Source organism: Vicia villosa, unplaced genomic scaffold, assembly GCF_029867415.1.
Source record: "Vicia villosa cultivar HV-30 ecotype Madison, WI unplaced genomic scaffold, Vvil1.0 ctg.001059F_1_1, whole genome shotgun sequence".
In the NCBI taxonomy this organism is placed as follows: Eukaryota; Viridiplantae; Streptophyta; class Magnoliopsida; order Fabales; family Fabaceae; genus Vicia; species Vicia villosa.
The window spans coordinates 458519-481547 of NW_026705466.1; the positions used below are offsets into that span (position 1 = coordinate 458519).

Below are 23029 nucleotides of genomic sequence, written 5' to 3' on the forward strand. Positions count from 1 at the left end.
AAAGTAGTGAGTGTCTTTAGAATATTTCCCTTTATTGTTTTCAATTTTTCCCTTTTTTTTAATTAAAAAAAATTAGAAAAGAAAACAATTAACTAGAGGGAAATTAAAAAAAAAAAAGAGGGAAATTCTGGAGGGGTATAATTTTTTAGGCTTTGACCACAGTTTGAAGTGAAAATTATAATGTCGCGGTTTTAATTTGCGATTTAAAATATCTACAGTTTGTTAACCGTGGCAAATGAAGAAAAGGCCACACTTTCACACTCCAGATTCAATGTTTCAAAACATATGTCTACGGTTTGAAAACCCTGGCCAAAGCTTATATTTGGCCACAGTTTTTGAGTTGTGGAAAAATTTAGCGTGGCCGTAGGCCAAAAATGTTGTAGCGGCAGCATTCTTTCCAAATAGATCTTGTCCTCGGAGAGTCTTGAGTTCCTTCTGCATTTGCAGAAACTGTTCCTGGAACTCGTCCAATCTTTCATACACGCCAGCATCCTCACTGGGAGCGTGATGATATACTTGTCCGCCCGGTGGAGGAAAAGTATGCATAATAGGCTGTGGAGAAGCCATGACGGCAGATCTTGGTATCTCGGCGTTCTGTTGCGCATAACCCATTGCCGTTGCTCTATCTCAGCGTTCTATTGATTAAGCGAAAACGCTATTTTTTACACACTTTGAAAAGGGAGATATAGAGAAACAGAGAGAAAGGACTCTAAAACTTTGACGACGAGCCGACTTCACGTTCTAACATCTTCTTCTGTTTCTTGAGCTGAGCATTCTCTGACGTGAGCTGATCGATGATCCAGGAAGAAGGAGGGATAAGATGAGAAAGCAACATTTGTGTCACTTGTCGATCAAGTACTTCAAGTAACTCATCCTTCCTTCTTAGGATGTTCTGAATCTCAACGTTTTCTGTGTTGACGATTCGATACTTGTTTTTCCAAGCATTCCTTTCTTGGCATACCTTGTTTCATGCTGCCTGTAGTATCTCAACGTCTGTGGAGAAAAGGAAGATTGGTTCCCTTAGGGGAATAGGTTCTTGACGCTGATATGGCATCCTGAGCTTGAATGCCCTAACGCGTACCCATTGAAGGTAAGGATCCAAGGAGATGCAAAGATGTTTTCCCAACAATCTTCTTCCTTTTGTGTGAACAAGACGCCAGGCTTGGACAATTTCCTTCTTCAGCATGTTACCGTGATCGTCGATGTTCTTGAAGAACAAACCCTCCAATTGAATATTACATGGTATATTTTTCATGGGATAACCGTATTGACGATGGGCTAAAGCTGGATTATAACTGATTCCTCCCTTAGTTCCAATAAGGGGTACGTTGGGATAACTTCCGCAGCTGAAGATGATCTTGGTTTCGTCGTTGTCAGGACTACACCAATCAATGTCCGAATGAGAGAGGGACATGATTTTCTGTGACCAGTGAAGGCCATCCCTCATGTTCCATAAAGTGCTAGACTTCGGCAGGTGCGAGACGAACCATTCGTATAACAACGGTACGCAGCATGTGATTAATCCTCCTCGCTGCAGGTTTCTTGAATGCACAGAGTGGTAAGCATCCGCAAGCAAGGTTGGAACTGGATTTTCAATTAAGAAGATCTTAATTGCGTTGATGTCGACGAAATTTTCAATGTTAGGAAACAAAAACAATCCGTAGATAAGCAGTGCCAAGATGTCCTCAAAAACGCTCATATCTTGGATGCTGACAAAGTATCGAGCTTGATCCAACAGGAACTTGGAGGGTAATCCTTGAATTCCTCCTTTACTCACCATATGAGTTCTGATGTCGACTACGTTCAAGAGAGTAGTTGCAGCAATGATAATATCGTCAAGATTCTTTTCCAAACCGAAGTATGGATCTTGCGCGTACACGGGTATTCCAATCAGACGAGAGTACTCCTCCAACGTAGGCATGAGTTGATAATCTGGAAAGGTGAAGTAGTGATACATTGGATCGTAAAACTGTACCAAAGTGGGAAGGATCCCATCCACAATGTTGGTTTTGAGAAGAGGCAGAAGTTTTCCATACTTCTCCTTGAAAGCCTGGGGGTTGACCATCAGTTTTCCGAGCTTTTCCAATTCCTCGACCTTAGGAATTTTGAAGGTGTATTTCCTAGCTCTCTTTCTTCCGTAATCCATGGTATAGATCCTTAAGTCCTTTCTCCATTTCTCTCTTTCTATGAAGTTCAAAACGTTCGTTATTTAGTTTCCTTGAAAAACGAATCGAAAAAGACTCTTTGTTTTTATTATTATGATGCATGAATGCATGAATGCACACACAAGAGTTTTTGACAAACATGGTGTAGAAGGGTATAGTGGTCATGGAGTCACAACGCAAACCTCGCCCCTGGGTAAACTAAGGATAAGGATTGTTGTACCTGTAGAACGGGTTCTAAGGGTTCTCAGAGCTTTTGCTCAATCTTAAAGATACGTTGACTGGTATCTATAAGAGAGTTTTCTCTGAGTGTAGTATCTGCGTGACAATTACTTTCGTAATCACCGCTCTACGTCCTAATAAAGGCTTTAAGTGGGGTTAATGTGTTTCTAAGTCCTCCTGGTACAAATCAGTCTCGGAATGCATTGGCGCAGTTAATCACAACCAGCCAGGCAAATCCCAAGAGTAGATTTGGGAACCAAGATTAGAGGGCCTTCACCGAGAAGACATCCTCCATCCTATCTTATGTTGCACTCAAATCTGGGTATAGGATTTCTCACCACAAGGAGGAATTAAGTCTATTCCCGATACAGAAAAAACAAAATAAACAAGTATAAATGCAGCAAACACATGAAATGACACAGAGGTTAGGCAGGACCTCTCTTGTTTGAGGGGGAACTTGGCATCCCTAATTCCTCATTGGGGGCTAGACCAGCACAAGTCAACCATTGGTTTGGATGAAAAACCATGGTTATTACTTTCCCAAGCAGAGTCGCCATTTTTCTGTGGTGTCGTTTTTTTTACCTCCCCGTTTCACTTGGGAGGACGGCACGCTAGACCCTTCACGCGAAATTTGGAAGGAGAATGCGCCCGTGGCGGGATGAATTTTGTTTCAGTTCTTCCTACGATAACACACGAACTTTTTAATTATCCTACGAAAGAGGAAGGGGAAAAAGATCTCAAATAAACCCTAGGAGTTTGCTAAGTGTGGGGATTCACCTAGACTAGAAATTCTGGAGTCCGGGAGGTCGGTTATACATAGGTAAGGTTTTAAGCACCTTACATATCCGTAGTACTCTACGGGAACCTTCTCTGTGTCTATGTGTTTGTGTTTGTTGCTAATTGATTGGGAAAGTTTCTCCTTTGTGTTAGGAGGAAAAATTGAATTGAACGTAAAAAGACAGACTGACTGACTATTTTTGGTTTTTTATTAGCTCGCTGAGATTCCTTGTGAACCTCATGCCTACATATCCCTAATGGAAGTCAGAGCTTTTTGTAGTTCGGAGAACTAATTAGGGAAATTAATTATCTTTGGTGCCTTGCTTAAAGCTCAAGGTTGAAGCTGGAATTAAATCTCTGTTTACAGTAAAGAGACATGAAATCATCTTTACAGAGAGGTATTTCTACTATTCCACCACAAACATTAAAAGAGTGACAGAAAAGCTGAATTCATTTCATTCAAGAGGGGGACCTTACTTGTGTATATGCAAGTATACCAGTCAACTACGTCTTGAATGAAAGAATGATACTCAACCAAATTAGGGAAAGTTACACATGCCTGGGTTAACTTGCCAGAGCATGTCTTTCAAAATCCTAAATGGGAGAATGATTAAAATTAAAATATAATGTTTGTTTGTTTGAATATGGTGAGATAGGAGAAATATCTCTCTATAGAGATAAACTATATCTATCTACTGTATACAAGATTTGACTTTAGCTGGCTTGTATGAGGCCCAAGCTTGAGGCTTTTTTGATTGATTTCATTGACTCTGGGAGATGACTCCACTGGGGTTTAACTTAAACTAAAAGGTTTTGTGTTCTGTACAAAGCCCAGAATTGAGGCTGACTCTAGTTGGAGAGTGTTTATTTGATGGATTTTATTTGATGTTCTGTACAAAGCCCATAATTGTGGCTGACTCTATCTAGGGAGACTCTATTTTTGTTCCTTGTATGAAGCCCAAGGTTGTGGCTGATTGTTGAGGAAACTGAGTATGGATGACTCTATGGGGAAAAGATCCTTAAAGGTTAGGAATCTTTTGATACAGGAAAATGTGGTTTTATCTGCCTTGTACAAAGCCCAAGGTTGTGGCTACTTGATGGTGAAGGACTCACTGGGGAGACTCTATTATCTGCCTTGTACAAAGCCCAAGGTTGTGGCTGACTCGGGATAGGGGAATACCTATGAGTAGGGTTTTGACTCTAAGAGGAGTATGTGCCTTGTACAAAGCCCAAGGTTGAGGCTGACTTTTAAAATGGGGAAAGATCTACCAGTGTGGGATCTTTTGACTCAGAGGGGACTACTCTGTTGAGGATTATCCTATTGTTTGGAGGCTAAAGGTTGACCCTACTGAGGATTGTGCTTTTGTTAAGCAGGGATTGATGAATGAAAGACCCAGGTTTGAAGATGGACTCTGCTGGGGATTTTGTTTGAGTGGTTGACCTAAAGTAGACTCTACCGGGGAATTGGTTTTTATTGACTCAGACTGACCTTAAGTGAGATTTATCTTTTTAAAAGTTTAAGTTTTGGAAGCTAACCCTTTCCAGTGAATTATCACTTTAGAGGACTGATTTTGGAGGCTAACCCTTTCTAGGGTTTTACTCTGCTGGAGAGTTTTATCTTTTGAAAGCTTAATTTTTGGAAGCTAACCCTTTCCAGGGATTTTGATAAAATAAAGGAATGAATGGAGGTTGACCCTTTCCAGGGATTTTGATGATGGCAAAATGATTAACTATTTGAGACTTCTTGTTTAAAGCCCAAGATTAAGGCTGACACTGACTGAGGATAGACAGATATGGATCCTAGACTCTGCTAAGGAGGAAAATTAATGGAGATAAGGGTGACAGAGACTGTCCATGTCTCTCATTCCAAAAGATGTACTCAATGTGAAATTGAGACATTCTTAGCTTTTTTAAAGTTTGGTTTTAAGAATAGAAGAAACTCACCAGGGTAGGCTAAAAGGTGACTAAAGACCTGTTCCTATGTTTATAAGAAACTTGATGGGTCCTTGTATACAAGCTCAAGAGGAAGATGGGAATGCTTTTAAGAAGCCTGTGGGTCCTTGTACAAAGCCCAAGAGGAGGCTAATCGAGGATCATCGAGGGTCCTTGTTATAGCACAAGAGAAAGCTATGTGGTTTTGAACTTATTTTGGCTCTAAGCAAATGGGTAAGAGGTTTCACCGGGAATAATTCCTCTTGGGTGGATGTATCCTATTTTGGTTCTAAGGCTTTTTTCAAGATGTTTCACCGGGAATAATTCATCTTGAGGTTTGAACTAAAGATCTCTAATTAGGAAAGAGCCTTCACCGGGAAGACATTCTCAATCCTAGGCCATAGTCCTATTATATATATATATATATATAGTTTAACTGTCCTAAGGTTTACACTCAGACGTAGTTCTAAACAATATATATACAGTTTATATTTGACAGTAATTTAAATGAAAGCTTGTAAATTGAAAGCTATCAAGCCTAACCTGGATGGAGTGGAGGCCTTTGAAGATGTATGTGCAAATCCTTACCAGTAACATGGTTTGAACCCACGCCCTTGAAGCCAGTACTCAAAACACACACCAACCAGCCAACGCGCGCTTGGTGTCATAGTGGTGACTCCAGTGCAATACATATGTTGTTAAGTGCATAGAGAAAAAAAAGAAAATAAAATCAAAAGGTTTGGGGCGAGGGGGATTCGAACCCCAGACCATGGGCACGCGCAACACACAAACTCTCTTTACCACTGGGCTATAACGATGTATTCGTTATATGAATACCTTGCATTAAATATATTTTAAACTTGACCGGGAATGTTTGAAAATGGCGCGCCAACTACCATCTTCGTCTTCAACCTCTAGCTTCCCTCAATTCAAAATTCCAATTCTCTCATTTCTCAACCAAATCAGATGATGTAAACATCAAACTTATTCCATTTTCTCTCACGAACTCAAAGATATAACTATCACAAACTATAATTGGCTATAGCTACTGAATTACTTATAATACGTGAAGAACCCTAAAACTTGAAAATTAAATTAAATGACTATACTGAAAGATAAACAGATGATGATAGAGGGTTTTTAATCCTCTGATGATGCTGAATGAAATGGTATCGAGTTTTAACAAAAAGAGTGCACAAATTAAAGAGGTGGAGTTCAAAAACTTACCTCTGAAACTGAAGGTCGTGATGATGATGGATAGCTTCTGGCTTTGAATGAATGATTGCAAAAGCTTCCCGGGACCTTGATGATGCTATCTGGGCACTTAGATTGCTTTGAAAACCTCTGATGATCTACTCAATCCCTCTTGCTTGAGCTTCAAGTAGGAATTGAAGATGATGATTCTGCACCTACAGATGAGTTGCGACCATCTGGATAGCTTCACTACACTCCAAGGAAAGTGTTTGAGTGCTTGGACTTGCTTGACCTTGACACACTCTGTATTGTTCTACAGACCTCCAACTGCTCAAGCTCCAAAGTGAAAGTGACTATGGTGTTTCTCCACTTACAGAAGTGATCCAGGTGCTTGGATCACCTCTAATGGACCTCCTTGAGATGTTAGAAAGCTTACTTTCAAAAGAAAAGCTCTGGTTTGAAGAATTTGATTCTTCTTGCCAAAGAACTCTTGAAAACCCTAAGCAAGAGGGAGATAAGGAGAAAGAAAGAATTAGAGTTGCTTTGGTGTGTTTAATACTGAGGAATGCACTTGTATTTATAGGAAAAGAGCTCAGTACAGATTGGTGGAGTGAGCTTGCTTAGTGAGGGAGTTTTGGTTTCTTGCTCATGAAGGAATTCAAAGAATCTCCAAAATGCAATGATGGCCAAACCGAGCTAGCTCCCTATCCATTGATTTTATATGATCTTAGGGGACATTTCTGATGCAGAGGAGTGTTCCAATTGGTTGGTGAGAAGATTCCTTTGGTGATTCATCCATTTGCCATAAATACCCAAATGTAATCATTACATAATCACATGTTCTTGTTTTGGGAATATTCTCCAATCCTCATGCCATTGTGAAAATGAATGCATGGCATCTTTACTTATGTGTTATGGGTCGTGTAGCATCAATTAGTGGAGCCATTTGCACAAATTTGCAAAGTTTCAAAATGGTACATGACCTATAATTTCACTTCATGAGGCCAACTTTGGACAAGCATAACTCCTAGCTCAAAATGAATTTGGAGAAGGTTGAGCATAATTTGGAAAGCCCTTAACATGTAATTAAATTCATTAGTTTGGATTTTCTTCAAAATCTCTTGGGAAAATTGTGAAAAACAGGCCCAAAGTTTGAAGAAAACTAGGTTAAAAAACACTTAGAATTTTTTCTAAGTTTTTATGACCTATAACTTCAAAAGCTCATATCTCTTAAATGATTGATCTCTTGGAAAAAGTTGCATTGTGAGAAGTTGTTTTATTTCATGAGATCTACAACTTTCATGTTGGGAGATTTTTGAGTGTGTAAGCAAAATTTTGAGATCCATGAACTAGGTCAAAATGCACTTAGTTTGACTTTTTGATCCTTGATGAATTTTCTTGATTTTATTTGGTCAAATGTCTTTAATAATCATATGTCGATGATATTGATCCTTAAAAGTTAAGGTTTGACCAAAAATCCTAAAAGTCAAAGGTGATCTTGTATAGTTGACTTTTTCCAAATGAAGTGAAATCTTGGACTTTTGTGTTGAATCAAGCTCTCCTCCTCAAATGAATGATATGAATGGATTATATTTAGGTAATATAAGTTCTCGAGACATGTTTTGAGTTGTGGAGCCATGTCCTGATTAAAATTCAATTGTCCAGGTGAATTAGGTCAAAAACCCTAATTGTCGACCAGATGAAATTGATAACTGTAGATCTTGAATTGATGTACAATGCTAAATGGATATTGTTATATGGATCATTTGAAGATGATTGAATCCTTTAAGTGATGTCCTGGAGCTTTTTAGGGTTTCCCAAATGTGGGCCTTGATTTCAGTCCTTGATGGGCTCAAAACCCTAGTCTGGTGATCTGGGCAAACCTGAGTCTTGATGACTAGTGTCTAATCAATCATAGGTGTATGAATTAATCATTTGAGTCTTGTGATTGTTTTAGATACCATTCCCTTTATTGATTAATCCTTTGCCTGAGCTCTTTTGTCCTTGAACATCCTCGATTAGGTACCAGATGAACAAGTGACTGCTCTGAGTACCTGTCTTGAGTTTGATGAGATGTTTGGAGGTGTGACATCTCAGGGGGGGTCAAAATTAGGGTATGACAGTGTTGGCCATTCTTGAATTTCTTTCACCTTGATTTCATCAACATGGAGTCCTTTAGAGCTTACAATGAAACCTAATAAAATCATATGATCGGTGCCAAAGACACATTTTTCTTGTCTTAGCACTTGCAAAACAGCCCTTAAGTGAATGCAATGTTGCTCTGAATTTTTGCTATATATTAAGATATCATTAAAATACACAACAACAAATTTACCCAAAAAAATCCCTCAAAACATGGTTCATTAATCTCATGAAAGTGCTAGGTGCATTAGTTAGTCCAAACGAAATAACCAACCACTCATATAAACCATATTTTATTTTGAAAGTTGTTTTCGTTTCGTCCACCTCCCTTATCTTAATTTTATGATACCCATTTTTCAAATCAATTTTAGAAAATAATCATGCACCAAACAATTCATCAAGCAAGGCATCTAACCTAGGAATGAAATGTCTATACTTAATGGTAATGTTATTAACAGCCCTACAATTGGTGCATATTATCCAAATATCATCTTTTTTTTCGAACTGAAATTACCGGAACAACACATGGACTTAGACTTTCTCTTACCCATCATTTACTTACCAAGTCAGCCACTTGTCTTTGTATTTCTTGAGTTTGTTATGGATTGCTTTTGTAAGATAGTGTAACTCGGTGAACTGACTTTTATTTTTAAGCAAACAATGTTGCGGTAAGCATGAGTCGCCACCGACTTTTATTTTGTCCAACATCTTGGAAGGGTAAAAAGAACAGAAAAAGATTCTTTCTTAAGAAAACGGGCTCGGGGGGTAGATTATGAAAAGGGAAGGTGTAAGCACCCTTTTCATCCGTAGTTGTCTACGGGCTCTTAATTTACTTAGCTCATGTTTGTTTTGTTTGATTTAAGTTGAGAAGGGACTTAAGGACTTTAGCATAAATGCGTAGCCTTAGTCTTTGAAAGAGTATTGAAAAGATTTTTTTTAATCGAGCTAAGCATATTAAGAGCACTACCCTAAATTGGTCTTTTTCTATGCTTTTTATTCTTCTAAGAAAGGGATAGAGCTATCCTTACTATTTAAGGTAGGTAGTCCTATTTATTGGACGTGCTCGGGACAATCGAAGGGTCATCGGGTGGTCGTTGAAGGCAACAAGTAGAGGTACCTTTAGCAAGTTTGAAGGGACGATCGTCACTTTTTCGTAGGCAACAATTGAGGGTCATCGAGGGACTTAGTGACGATTTTATATTGAGGGACCTTTGCTAATGGGTACCTCTACATTTCGAGGGACACGACCTTTATTTGTAGGCAATCAAGAGGGGCGTACCCTAAAGGTGAGTGAGTGCGAGTGAGTTGGATTCGAATATTTTTTTATCTTGAGTTAAGGTTAGCTAGCGATTGATTTTAAATATTTTCATACAATCCTAAGCATACATCTAACAGTTAAATATATACATAAAAATAAAGTGCGGAAAATTAAACCTAAGCTATTACATGGCTTCGGGGATGGGAGAATTACAATGATTACAAAAATAGGGAATAAAAATTATTACAAACCCCAAAATGAAAATTAAAGCGGGAATGGGACGATTAAATGTACGAAATTAAAATGTAACTTGCAAATGTCCACCAGAATATCCAAAGTCTCAAATTGATACCTCCACGTAAACAAAAGACGTTAGTAGCATAATATGGAATAAAGTTGGAGAAATGATAAAAATATGAACAAATTTGATCAAAAAAAGTTTAAAAAAGATATTAAATCTAAAAGAAAATATGAGATTTAACTAAAATATATTTTTGGTATTTTTCCAACATTTAAAGAAAAAAAGACATGAAGAGGTTCCAGTTGAAATTTGAAAGTTGAGTTTTACTATTATGTACAAAAATCAAAGTCAGATTTAAAAAAAAAGTTTGTGCGTAAAGACCATATGCAAAATGTGTGAAAGATCGGGAAAGTTAATTGTCAGGGAGGAAGATTATATGTACCAAAAGTGTTAGTATTGACTTGAGAAAAGTTAAAATTGTTGATGTTGTTGGTTTACGGCAAAACCTGCGTATGAGTGTTTTGTTTTAGTGTGAATGGAAATTATAGTGTGAATTCATATGTACAGCTTCGAAAAGAAAAAAAAAGGTGAAGACTCTGGTACTCTTGAGTTTAGATGGGTACCGGTACCTTCAACCAATCAAATGCTATAATTTCATGCCATGTCACTTATTTATTTTAAAATAAATTAATATTTAATAATAGTTTATACTAAAGGTACCGGTACCCAACTTGAATTTATGGGTACCAAAGAATTTACCAAAAAAAAAGCATCCACAGGTTATTGAGACAGAAATATAACTTAAAAATATATCACCATCAGATATTCATCATTTGGTTGCAAAACAAATAACTTAAAAATTTAAAGAAATTGAAAGAATAAATAGGGGCCTCATATAAAAATCATTGGCCAAAATTGTTAAAATAAAAAAAACGTAGAAGTGTTAAAAGGATTTCGAAAAGATATGTGAATGAAATTGTGAGAGCTGTTTTTTTGTTGATGAAAAGAGAGGGTGGAGAGTCTCTTATTTATAGACTGGAATTTAGGTCAAAACCAGTCTAAATAAGGAAAAAATCCAACTCGGAGGTCCATGGACCTTCCTTGATAATTGAACCCGTGACCTTTTGGTTGCAAGCCTTACTTCCAAACCAACTGAGCTATGTTATTTATTTAAAATAAAAAACCAATTGAAAGTGTATGAAGTTTTGGCCAGCATTTTCTATTTATTAAAATATAACATTTTAAGGGTAAACTATTATATTTTAAAATAGACTTTAAATTGAATATTTATAAAATTCAGGATGTCAATGTAAATGAACTCAAGATTTTTATAAAATCCAATTTTTGAAATTGTTTTGAATTTTTGAAAAGTGTGGGCAAATTTTGGGGTATGACAGATAGCCTATTAGGCAAGGACGCTTCTGGATTGAGATCAATGTGATGCTTAATTCCTCTTAAATATGGTAAACCACTTGGTACCTCCTTTTGAAACATGTCTTCAAATTCATGCAAAAGAGTTCCAACACAACAAGGCAAATTTTGTGTGTTAGGAGTATTAGCTAGCAACGTCACCTCTTTGCAAAATAGCAAATATTGGGGATGTTGTGAAATAATTGCATTTTTAACCTCTCCTTTTTTTTTTTTGCAATCAAACTTTCTTTCTTTTCATCATTTTTTTGTCACTCTTTTTCTTTTCTTTTTCATTCTTTTCTTTTTCTTTTTCATTATTTTCTTTTTCTTTCTCGCTCATTTTTTTCTATCATTTTCTTTTGATATTCTCTCACCTCACTAGGACTCAATGGTACAAAAACAATCTTTTGGCCATGAAGCACAAAAGAGTATTTGTTGGAATAACCTTCATGACTAGTCTTTTTATCAAATTACCAAGGCCTCCCTAACAACAAATTACTAGCCTTCATAGGTACTACATCATACAACACCACATCCTCATACTTCCCAATTTTTAAACAAACTACAACTTGTCTATTAACAATCATTTCAACAGTTTCATTAAGCCATTGAAGCTTATATGGCTTAGGCTGAAGTTTTGTTTCTAAATTAAGGTTTGACACTAACCGAGTACTTGAAACATTAGTACAACTCCCACATCAATAATTAAAGAACATACATTTTCTTGAACTAGACATCTTGTGTGGAAAATATTTTCTCTTTGATTGGTGTTTTCCTCTTTGATTAAGTTCCCCAACATCCTTCTCACCACGAGCAAATCTCCACTAGTTATTTCTTCTTTTTCTTCCTCATCATACTCTTCAACATTCCCATCTTCTTCCTCTTCAATAACTACTTCATTTTCCTCTATTAGCATAGTTCTCTTAGTTGGGCATTGATGCAATATGCCCTTGGCCTTGACACTTGAAACGTGTAGTTTTTTTGTTAGTTGAAACACTTTGAGAAGGTGTGATAGCTTTACCTTTGGTTTAAACCATAGGCTCCTTAGATGATGAAGATGAAGCATCCTTCTTCTTTAGCTTGTCTTTCAAATTTGAAGAATAGAAAGTGGTGGATCTCCTTGCTTGGCTCTTTCTTTTGAGTTGTTGTTCTACTTTGACAGCTTAGTGCACTAAGACCTCTATCTCCATATAATGTTGCAGCTTCACTATGTCACTTATGTCCCTATTTAGGCCATGAAGAAATCTAGTCATGGTTGCTTCATTATCTTCCACCACATTGGCCTTTATCTTTGCAACCTTCATCTCTTTGTAGTATTCTTTAACACTTTTGGAGCCTTGATTGAGTCTTTGTAGTTTTTTGTGAAAATTCCTATTGTAATAGGATGGCACAAATCTCGTCCTCACGAATATTTTCATCTCTTCCCTAGTTTCAATGGTTGGTTTATCATATCTTCTCCTTTCATTGACAAGTTGATCCCACCACACCAAGGCATAATCTATAAATTCAATGACAGCAACCTGCACTTTTTGAGCATTAGTATAATTGTGAAAAGCAAAAATTTGTTCAATTTTTGTTTCCCACTCTAAGTAAGCCTCCGGATCATCTTTTTCCTTTAAAGGGTGGCACTTTAATTTTTATGCCACTCTATTTTTTCTCCCTAGGCCTCTCCTCCACCTTTCATCCTCATCACCACTAGCTACTGAATTTTCTACTCGACCAATCCTCTCATGTATCCTCTCTAGTTCTTCTCTCAACATTCTTTGCATTCTTATTGTAAGAGCCTCTAGGAAAAACCTATTGGCTTCTACTCGTCGTGGGCTTCCTTCCTCCTCACCTGACATGATTATCACAAAATTAATAAAGAAAATTTGTCCTCACGTGTTTACACTCAAATTTGGCTTTTTCTATAATGAACACTCTTGTCTTTTTCCACTTAATTACTGTCGCACCCCAATTTTTGTCCTATAAATTTCATTCATTCTTGATCATGCTGCGCTAGTATTTTATGTGCATTCATAGTTCCATCGTCGCATCGTTGCATATTTTTTAAAAAAAATAGACTTTTATTAAAGTCATTAAAAATAGCTTACATTTTGCATCTTTGCATTTTTTTTATTCGAGTTACTATTTTTTCGAATTTTTGTTTTAGACTCTATAGATTTTAATTTTATCATCATCATTTTAAATAAAAATATAAAAAATTTAGTTTTAATCTTTTAGTTTATTTTATTTTTTATTTAGAATTGGTATTGTTATTTTTTTTTTTTAGTTTAGATATATTTTAGTTTAATTTAGTATTAAACAAAAAGAAGAGTCTTTTTTATATAATTTAGTTTAGGCCCAATTTGATTTCTTTTGTAAAGCCCATTTCATTTTTTTTTGCCATTTCACTAAGTCAAACAAAAATAGTACAAAAAATAAACCAAAGATTCTTATTTCACGTTTCCTATCACCATCATCCCCTGCACAAAACAAGACAAAAAAAAACTCTGCATCCTGCCCCTGCATCAGCCAAGAACTTCATCAATTTGATCATACAAGCCTGCATCTAAAAAAGCATAGAATCAGTATACTCCAAATGTTCAAAATTTCATCTAATTTCCCCCCAAAACCCCATCTCTCACCATCTATAAAGGAGAGTCACAAACAGTAGCAAAAGGGGAGGAGAAAAAAGAGCCACGAGAAACAAAACGAAAAACTCAGAAAAGCTCTGCAAACCATTGTTCTTCCTCCAATTTTCCAAACCTAAAACCTGAACCGCAAAACCCATAGCTTCAGTACACAGTTTCTTCAACAACCATTATAACCAAACTCAACCTTCAATCCACCACACCTACATCAATATGATCCTATTCAAACTCACCAAATTCTTCCACTCATAACATCAATTTCCGCACAACAATCCTTCTGCAGCACCTTCATCACAGTGTATCTAAGAACCAATAGCAATCCCACACACAGTGAACCACAGCAATACCACTCTGCATCATTCAACGCGATTTCCACGGTTAAAAAGTCACAACCTCAGCAACACAGCACCGAATCGACCTTGGATAAAAAGCTCTCGATTAGATTTCAAAGCAGTAGAAACGAGGATGAACTGTACCTGAGTGGATTCGTCACCTCCGAGAACGTTCGGAGTTGGTATTTGTTTTTGATTCCTCTAAAACTTTCATGAACCGTTAGCTTGTAATGTCTGAATCGTTACTTGAATCTTGTTTGCATTCTGCATTTTTTTATTTGTACTATTCTTGAAATATTGGATTTTGTTTGTTGTGTATGTGAACCGCTTTTGATTGTTTGTCGGAGCTGAGTTGAGAGGTGAGCTGAGAGTCCGAGAGAGATGAGATTAGGTGTGTTGTTGTTCATCCATGAAAAATAGAGTGAGAGAATCACACAGGGAGGTGAGAGCAGAGATCGAGAGAGGAGGAGCTGCTATTGTTGTTGTTGTTAAATGGTGAGAAAGGAGACCTCGTTCTTTTTTTTTCGTTGCTATTGCTGAGTTTGTTTTAGGGTTGTTTAACCCGCTGAAGCATTAGAGGAGGATGGATCCTGGGTCCTCCTGACCCGGCCCAGGTCCATCGGTTTATTTTTTTATTTTTTTTCTTTTCTTCTCACTATCTTGGACCTTTCTTCAATTAGGCCCAGACACTATCCTTTTATGTTTTTTTTCTTATTTTTAAAACATTTGCTGGGCCTAGCTTTTGGCTCATCACAACTTTCTTTTTAATCATTTTTGTACTTCACTTGTCTTTTTAGTTAATCAAATATTGTTTAATTATTTGATCTTATTAATTATATTTTAACTAGTTTAGTCAATTAATTAAATTTGATTTAATTAATTAATTTCAATTAGTTGATTTTAATCGATTCAATTTTATGGTTAAATATATTTAATTATACATTTCGCCATAAAAAAATCAAAATAAGAAATAATTTTCATTCAAATAAACCTTGGTCCAACGCCGGGTCTTCTCAATTAATTTCTCGATCCAACGTCGAGTTTCTTCTTTTAAAACTTTCTTTAAACCATACCGAAAGATCGAGTGACAAGAAGTGTACACCTCTTGAATACCTCGATTCTTTTGGATTAACACCTTTTTTAAAAACCTTTCATTAATCAAATCAAAGTGATCAAGTGACAAGAAGTGGACACCTCTTGAATACCTTTGGTCCTTTGGATCCAACATATAAATTAAAACCCCTTTCTTAATCAAATTAAGAGATCAAGTGACAAGAAGTGAACACCTCTTGAATACCTTGATCTTTTGAATCAAAATACATTAATCCAAACAAGGACAACAAGTGACAATGGGACTCGCTCCTGTTGAATACCTTGGGTAAAGGACGCGCTAGGTGAACACCTATGCTCAAACACTTTACTAAACGTCTGCAAACATCCTCTTTTCATTAACAAGGACAACAAGTGACAATGGGGCTCGCTCCTGTTGAATACCTTGGGTAAAGACGCGCTAGGTGAACACCTATGCTCAATCCTTTGCTAAACGTCCGCGAATATCCTTTTTTACCAACCTGGACAACAAGTGACAATGGGGCTCGCTCCTATTGAATACCTTGGGTAAAGACGCGATAGGTGAACACTTATGCTCAATCCTTTGCTAAACGTCCGTAAATATCCTCTTTTACCAACTTGGATAACAAGTGACATTTGGACTCGCATCCTTTTGAATATCTTGGATGAACAACGCGCTAGGTGCACACCTATGCTCAAAGGGTTCACTAAACATCCCTTCAAAAAACAATCTCAACTTCATTCAAATCTTTTTCCTTATGGCCTTTTCATCTTAAAACCTCTTTTTATAAATGAGATACTTATTCAATTTCAAATGCGAACATACTTCCGCATGTGAAGATCGAATATCTTCCACTCGAATGCGATGATGGCCAAAATCTCGTCTTACTCTTGATTTAGTCATCCATTCTTGTAGTGATCTCTTATCCATGTGTGCGTAGTATTGTCTCCATTTGAAAGCGATCGAGTACCTCTCGCTAAAATCAACCAACAAACTTTTGTGGCTCTTCGTCCGAACTACGATTGCTCTGACTTTCCCATTGCACTAGGGAATACGTAGGCACAAGATACAGACGTCTTGGCGAGCATAATAATAAAAAAAATAATTTCTTTTTCTTCACAATAATAAAAACCCTAAAATCTTTTCTTTTATATTTTCCCGATTAATAAGCTCAAGAACGCAAACATTGCGCTAACACTCAAACACAAAACTAACTAAATGGGTCTCATCGAGTACGATGGAGGTGAGGGGTGCTAATACCTTCCCCTTGCTTAACCGACTCCCGAACCCTAATTTGGTTGCGATGACCATCTTATCCATTTTTCTTTTATTCGTGGGTTTTATCGATATTTTCCCTTTCCTCTTTGGAATAAATAAAGTTCGGTGGCGACTCTGTTGTATTTCGAGTGTGTGAACACCTCGAGTATCTTTTACCGCTACAATTACTCTTTTCAGTTTTTAAAAAAAACTAAATGCAATAACACAAGAAAACTATTTTCAAATGGTAAAACACACAAAGTTTGAAATTGAAAGGAAAAGAAAAAAAAACAAAGACACAAAATAAGGGGAAAATGTGAGATACAAATAAATAACTCACAAGGTAGTCAAGACTCTGCAGCAAATAATTCCAAAATAATCACAAGCTTCACAACCAGAATATATATATATATATATATATATATATATATATATATATATATATATATATGCATGAATGATGATGCAAATGCAACAGAAATCAGGATCAAAGATCAAAGGCTCTCGGATAACAGCTTCTCATGATGGTCAGTGATGGTCGAATCCTCCAGATTCAGAGGTTCGATGTTGCTTTCTTGATAAATAGTCTGTGCATAAGTCAAAGATGGTCGAATCCTCCAGATTCAGAGGTTCGACGTTGATTCTGGATAAATAGGCATCGTGATATGATGTACAATCTTTGGATAACTGGCATAGAACCTCGATACAAGTCAAATGTTATAGGATCAAAGGTCCGACGCCTTTTTGAATACCAGGAGAACCAATAGTCACCAAAAGAACATGTACCTGCACCTGTAAAGGATATGATTCCCTCCCCACTCACGAGTAAATCTAGGCCAGGGTAGGTCGAAAAAGCTAACAGAGGATTGAAAGTAGACGCAATCATACGAAATTGCCTCGTTCAACCAAGCTCTGCCCGTGGATACATGATCGGAACAATCAGACATACGTCTTCCGTCCGTCATGGCCACTCTAGTCCTAGTTCCTAAGGTATCATTCATGACCTGTGTATTGGGTCTTTTACCTTAGAACACCCCTCCCATCAAACAGAAAAGTCCAGCACAATAGATATATATACAACATAATATATGAATAATAAACTATGCAAGGTATATGACAATACATAATGCAAGTAAAACATATAAAGAGTAAACACACAATGAAAAGTAAACAAACAAAAGCTTGGATCGACTAAGCTATATCCCCAGCAGAGTCGCCAGTTGTTGCACGCTCGCGAAAATCAAACATAGTCGCCACTAACATATTTACCCTAAAAGGGAAAGGAACGTCAGCAAACCTAAAACAAATAAGAACAGTCTCACGACTAGAGAAAGGGTACGGAAGTCGGTTACACAAGGGGAAGGTGCTAGCACCCCTCGCGTCTGTGGTACTCCACATGATCCACTTTTGCTAGTTTCTATTCTATAGGTGTGTTTCAACTAGTGCTTACTTTCTAAGAAGGAAATGAAAGGATTATAAACAATACGGGAGGAATAAAGTTTTTTAAATAGTTGTGCTCGCTTATGTCCCGCAGCCTAATATCTACGTATCCCCTTATGAGAAATCAGAGCGTCGTAGTTCGGCTCACATGTGTTTGGTTGTTTGTTTGTGTTTTTTAGTGGATGAAGTTACGTTCGCATTCTAGCATTAGGATAGCTGCTCGTTAAGTGGAGTCTTATGCGTTACCTGTCTGCGATTGAAAGGAAGTAACATGTCCGATTAAGAGAAAGAATACCTTGAAGGCGGGAGAGAAGAGAGAATTGTTTGTCGAGTGTTTCAAGTACCTCCCTTGAACAAGCGAGGTTTGAGCTACTCTTGGTTGGTGTTTTTTATGGTTGGGAACTTTCACTCAAGTGATCCCCTTAAACAAGAGAGACGAGAGCTTTCATTCCCTTTTTATCATTTTCAACATTTATTAAGTGTTTTAAGTGTTCTATTGGTATTTTTTAAAGGGAATTAAATTTGAATATTTATTAGATGTTTTAAAGTTGAAAAGGAAAAAAGAAAGGGAATTCTAGTCTAAATGTATGAACAAAGGGAAGGTCTAACCTACAATTGTTATGTTAATCTACCTAAGTGGTTATAGGATTTTCTAAAGGGAGAGAACTATGTCTAATGTGGTCATATGAAGATTTACAAGTCCTAAAGTCTAAGGGAACATGCAAATTGAAAGTTATAAATTAAAATAATTACAAGTAGCAAAATCAAGCAAAACTCACATTAAACTAGTACAAGAAAAATGTCATGGAAATGGTGTACAAAATAGGAATAAAATGACTAAAAACTAAAGTATTTTTTTATTAGATTTTTTATGGGGAATTCTATTAAACTAGAAAATTAATTCCTAATATGTGACCAAAAAAAATTAACAAGTTCTTATTGATTTTATGATTTTTTTATCACCTAAAACTAGCATACAAATGGCTTTTATTACATTCTTTATTATGCTAAAAAGTATGATACAAAACTATATGATAAAAACCTAAATCTAACATGAAAAATATGTGATCAGAGGGGTATGATATGGAAAATGGTGGTGTAGCCAGTAAACTGGCGCAGGCCCAAGGCTGGTGGCCTAACAACTTGTTTTTGTTCAGCAACATAAAAAAATGGAGAGTGTGCGATGGATGTGAACTGCAGTTTCGTAATGGCCCATGGTGTATGTATCAGATTTTCATTTTATTAAAATAAAAAATTTCAATTAATTAGAAAAAAAAGAAAATAATTGAAAGAGGAAAATTAGGGTTACGCTATGCCTCAAGAACTTCCTCAGGCTAACCCTCACTCCTCTCGTTCTCAGACAAGTGCGACGGTGCCGCTCACAAACCCCTTCTCTGGCTAAAAATTCGACGAACACCGCCATGAACAACCAAACTACCCCACCTTCGGTTCATTTCTTGCATTCATTTCGTCAATTTCACCTTATTCTCCCTAAATCTAGCAAAATCGTTTAGAAATCCTAAGCGCAAAATTCCAATTACAGAGCAACAATCGAATTATGAAGCCTTAGGTTTATGATTCATGGAACTTCAATCTACACAGAAGTATGAAGGAGACGAAGGATGAATGAAATAAAGGGAGTTCCAAGGCTTACCTAATGTGCGAAATGGCGAAGACCGTTGAAGAAAACCAGAGGGGAGATAATAAGGTACGATTCAGATCTTTTCCTTTCTCTTTGATTCGGTTAACCGGTCGTTCTTCCTCAACCTCTTCCGTGTGCACGATTAAGTATGTCTTCGCTTCTATACTCTGAGAATATCGAGAGCTCGAGAGAAATTGTCGCGAATTGATGAAGACGATGAGAGGATAAAATTGGTCGCAGAGGGAGGTTAGGGATGAAGTTGTTGAAGTAGGTTGCAAAGAGAGATGAAGATGATGAATGGTGAATATGGCGTGTGTAGTGATGAAAAGAGAGTGAGGAACGAAGGTTGGAGAGAGAGAGAGAGAGAGAGAGAGAGAGAGAGAGAGAGATGATTCAAAGGAGTTTCTCTCTAAAAGCCCTGAGATTTTGGGTGATTTTTGGTGAAGTGTGGGTCAAACTGTGAAATGAGAGGGGAAGTGATTTATATAGTTGCTGAAGGAGAGAAAGTAGTTAGAGGGGAATGGAATATGGGCCTTTGGAACAATGAGAATTAGTTAGTGAATTGATGGTGTAGATCGAAGTCAGTTATAGGGAGGTTAGGAATTGATGACTAGGTTAGGAGTTTGTTATTTTCTGTTTTGACAGTTAGGATAGGTAGTTGTAGCTTGAGCTTGTTAACTGTTATATGCAGAAAGTTTGTTATAAAATCTGTTAAAGTTAGTTGTTAGTAGTTATCAGCTCTATTAGTAGCAGTTAGGAGTTATTTAGTTGAGGCTAGGTTTGTTAATTGTCACAATTAACAGTTAGGAAACTGTTAGAAGTTAAATCAAATGGGAATTGTTAGTAAACCAATTTGTGTATGCTAAATGATTAGAAGCAGTTAGTAAGCGGAAAGTGATATTGTTAGAAATATTTAGTTCAAAAGAGTTGAATGTTAGAATGTAGCACAATTAGTTGTAGCTTGTTTGGACTGTTAGTAAACTATTAGTGTTAGTAAGTGGCCTGTTATCTTGATGAAACTGTTGTTGCTTTCACCTTTGGTCTGAACCGCAAGACACGAATCGAAACAGTGGCCAATCCATCCTGAATAAACTGCCTCTTGTTCGAAACGGATGCATTGTTTCGATTCTTTTTTCTTTGTTGAATTCTGAATAGCATGAACATGAGTGTGTTGATTTGGTTTATATGGTCTTTCTGATGCTAACCGTTGTGTTTTTTCTTCTGATTGGTTAGGACATGGTTGGGTTTGCAAGTGCGACGACACGATCTTGGTATAACCTGCTGGTGATCATGAGCAAAGGGGCTATCATATTGGCAACTGCTGAAGTGGTTAATGGCTAGCTATTGTGTTAGTTTGGTGAATGTTGAACTTAACATAGAGATTTGATCCTGGAATGTGAATGTAATAATGTGTAAGGGCCATAATAAATACCGTGCATTGAATCAATGTTTTGTCTTTTTGGTTTTTATATGAGAATAGTTAAGGCCTGTGTATTTGGAACTGGATTGACATATGGTTTGGAACTGATATGGTTTAATGGTGTATGTTGCAGGGACATTGTATAGACTGAAACAACATTGCTTTAGCTGTCAATATTTCGGTTATGTATGGTGCGGGTTATGAATGTGGTTTTGGTAGCAAGTGGAGGTGGGGCAGAACCGATATGGACGGATTTGGATGCAAGTAGAAGCAAGAAAATGGCATAGAATTTTGGATAGGTTTATACTGTGACAATTGGAACAAGGCGAATGGGATTAATTTGAATCAAGTTCTGTGGTTGTTCGAATGTATGCTTTAGGATAGGTAGTTTAAGGTTTGTATGTGTAGGTTTTTGTACATGTAACAAAAGATAGGCATGGTTTGTAAATAGTGAGTTTTATTTGTAAATTTGAATTTGAACTTGAATGAATGCACTTGGAATAATGTTGGTTTTGAATGTTGTTGTATTGAGAATGGATGATGAATATATTTGTTCTTGAAATTGTGGTGATCTTTGAATGAGCTTTGAATAATGATTCCAATTACTCTTGTACTTCACATTAATTCGTATGAATCTTCTTTCCAAACTCAACATGTTTACATCTCGCTCCAATCAATTGATTTGAACAGACATTTGAATTCATGACATTAAGTAGTCCCTTGAAAGAACGCCTCCAAGTAACGAGTACAACTATTATCATCATTAATAATTAATGTGTGTCGATCCCTAAACATGTCTTGATTCATGATCCACATGATCCACAAGCAAATCTCATTTCCCAGTTCAAGCTTTTGAAAGAAGTCAATAAGATAACTTTGTCCAGCTCAAACAAGAGATAAAAATCCCAATCTTTTATGATCCTTGATCCCATGCTAGATTTATTGATTAATGATGCATGATGTGTTTGATGGCCTGATGGAGGTATGCAGATGAATGCGAAACTTAAGCCAGTTAGAAATAAAGTTAGGAGGGCAAATTTTGGGGTGCAACACATATGTTCGCAAGCATTATACAATTGTTCATTTATGAAACGTTGACCAATGTCTATATCGGTTTAACATCATGCTTCACTTTTTTCGGTTTAACATCATGCTTAACTTCAAATGGTTTAACATTATATGTCACATCACCCTTTTTTACATCGTTACGTACAATAGCTTTGGGAAACATATATGAATGAACCATATCTGGTAAGAACCAAAACAGGAAAAAGCTCAAAAATCAGCAACAGACTAATTCGAATATACATATTCGAAATAATGTTGGTGCGTTCGAATATGTATATCCAGACAAAGTGAACGTTTTTTCCAAAAAAAATGAAGATCATTGCAAGCAATAAAGAATGAAATGAGAGAACTTTACCTTAAATTGTAGCTTATTGTGCTCCTTTTGATGTGATAAAATGCAAGAAATCTGGTTTGGAATCGAAACGTTGATTGAGAATGCGTTTTTAAGAGTTTTTTGGTTATAGAGGAGTTTGAAGTTTGAAGAGTGAGGAAGATGATCATGCATATAGTCAATTTGCCGCTTGACATTTTCGGATATACATCTCCGAAAATATCACTGAATGGTTAAAAAAACCCAAAGTGAAAAGGTTACTTCGGAGATGTATATACAAATTTACCTTATGGTTGTCTTCGGAGATGCATCTCCAAACTAAATTTTGCCAAAATTTGATATTTGGTATATTTAAAGATGCATCTTCAAATTCACCCAGGGACATTTGCAGAATTTTCAAAGGTGCATCCTATATACCAGCGGTGGGAGAGAAATTGTCTATCCTGTATACCAAGGGTGGGAGAGAAATTGCCTAAAGAATTTGAGAGCAGGCTTT

The 23029-nt window shown here is 36.7% G+C and overlaps 1 long non-coding RNA gene across 1 annotated transcript; it reads left to right on the forward strand.

Moving 5' to 3' along the window:
- The first annotated feature begins 19297 nt into the window (after nucleotides 1-19297).
- Nucleotides 19298-21695, forward strand: LOC131632989 (uncharacterized). The gene is made up of 3 exons (XR_009293205.1): nucleotides 19298-19780; nucleotides 20948-21126; nucleotides 21268-21695. It is a non-coding gene; the product is annotated as an uncharacterized LOC131632989 (long non-coding RNA).
- Nucleotides 21696-23029: the final 1334 nt, after the last annotated feature.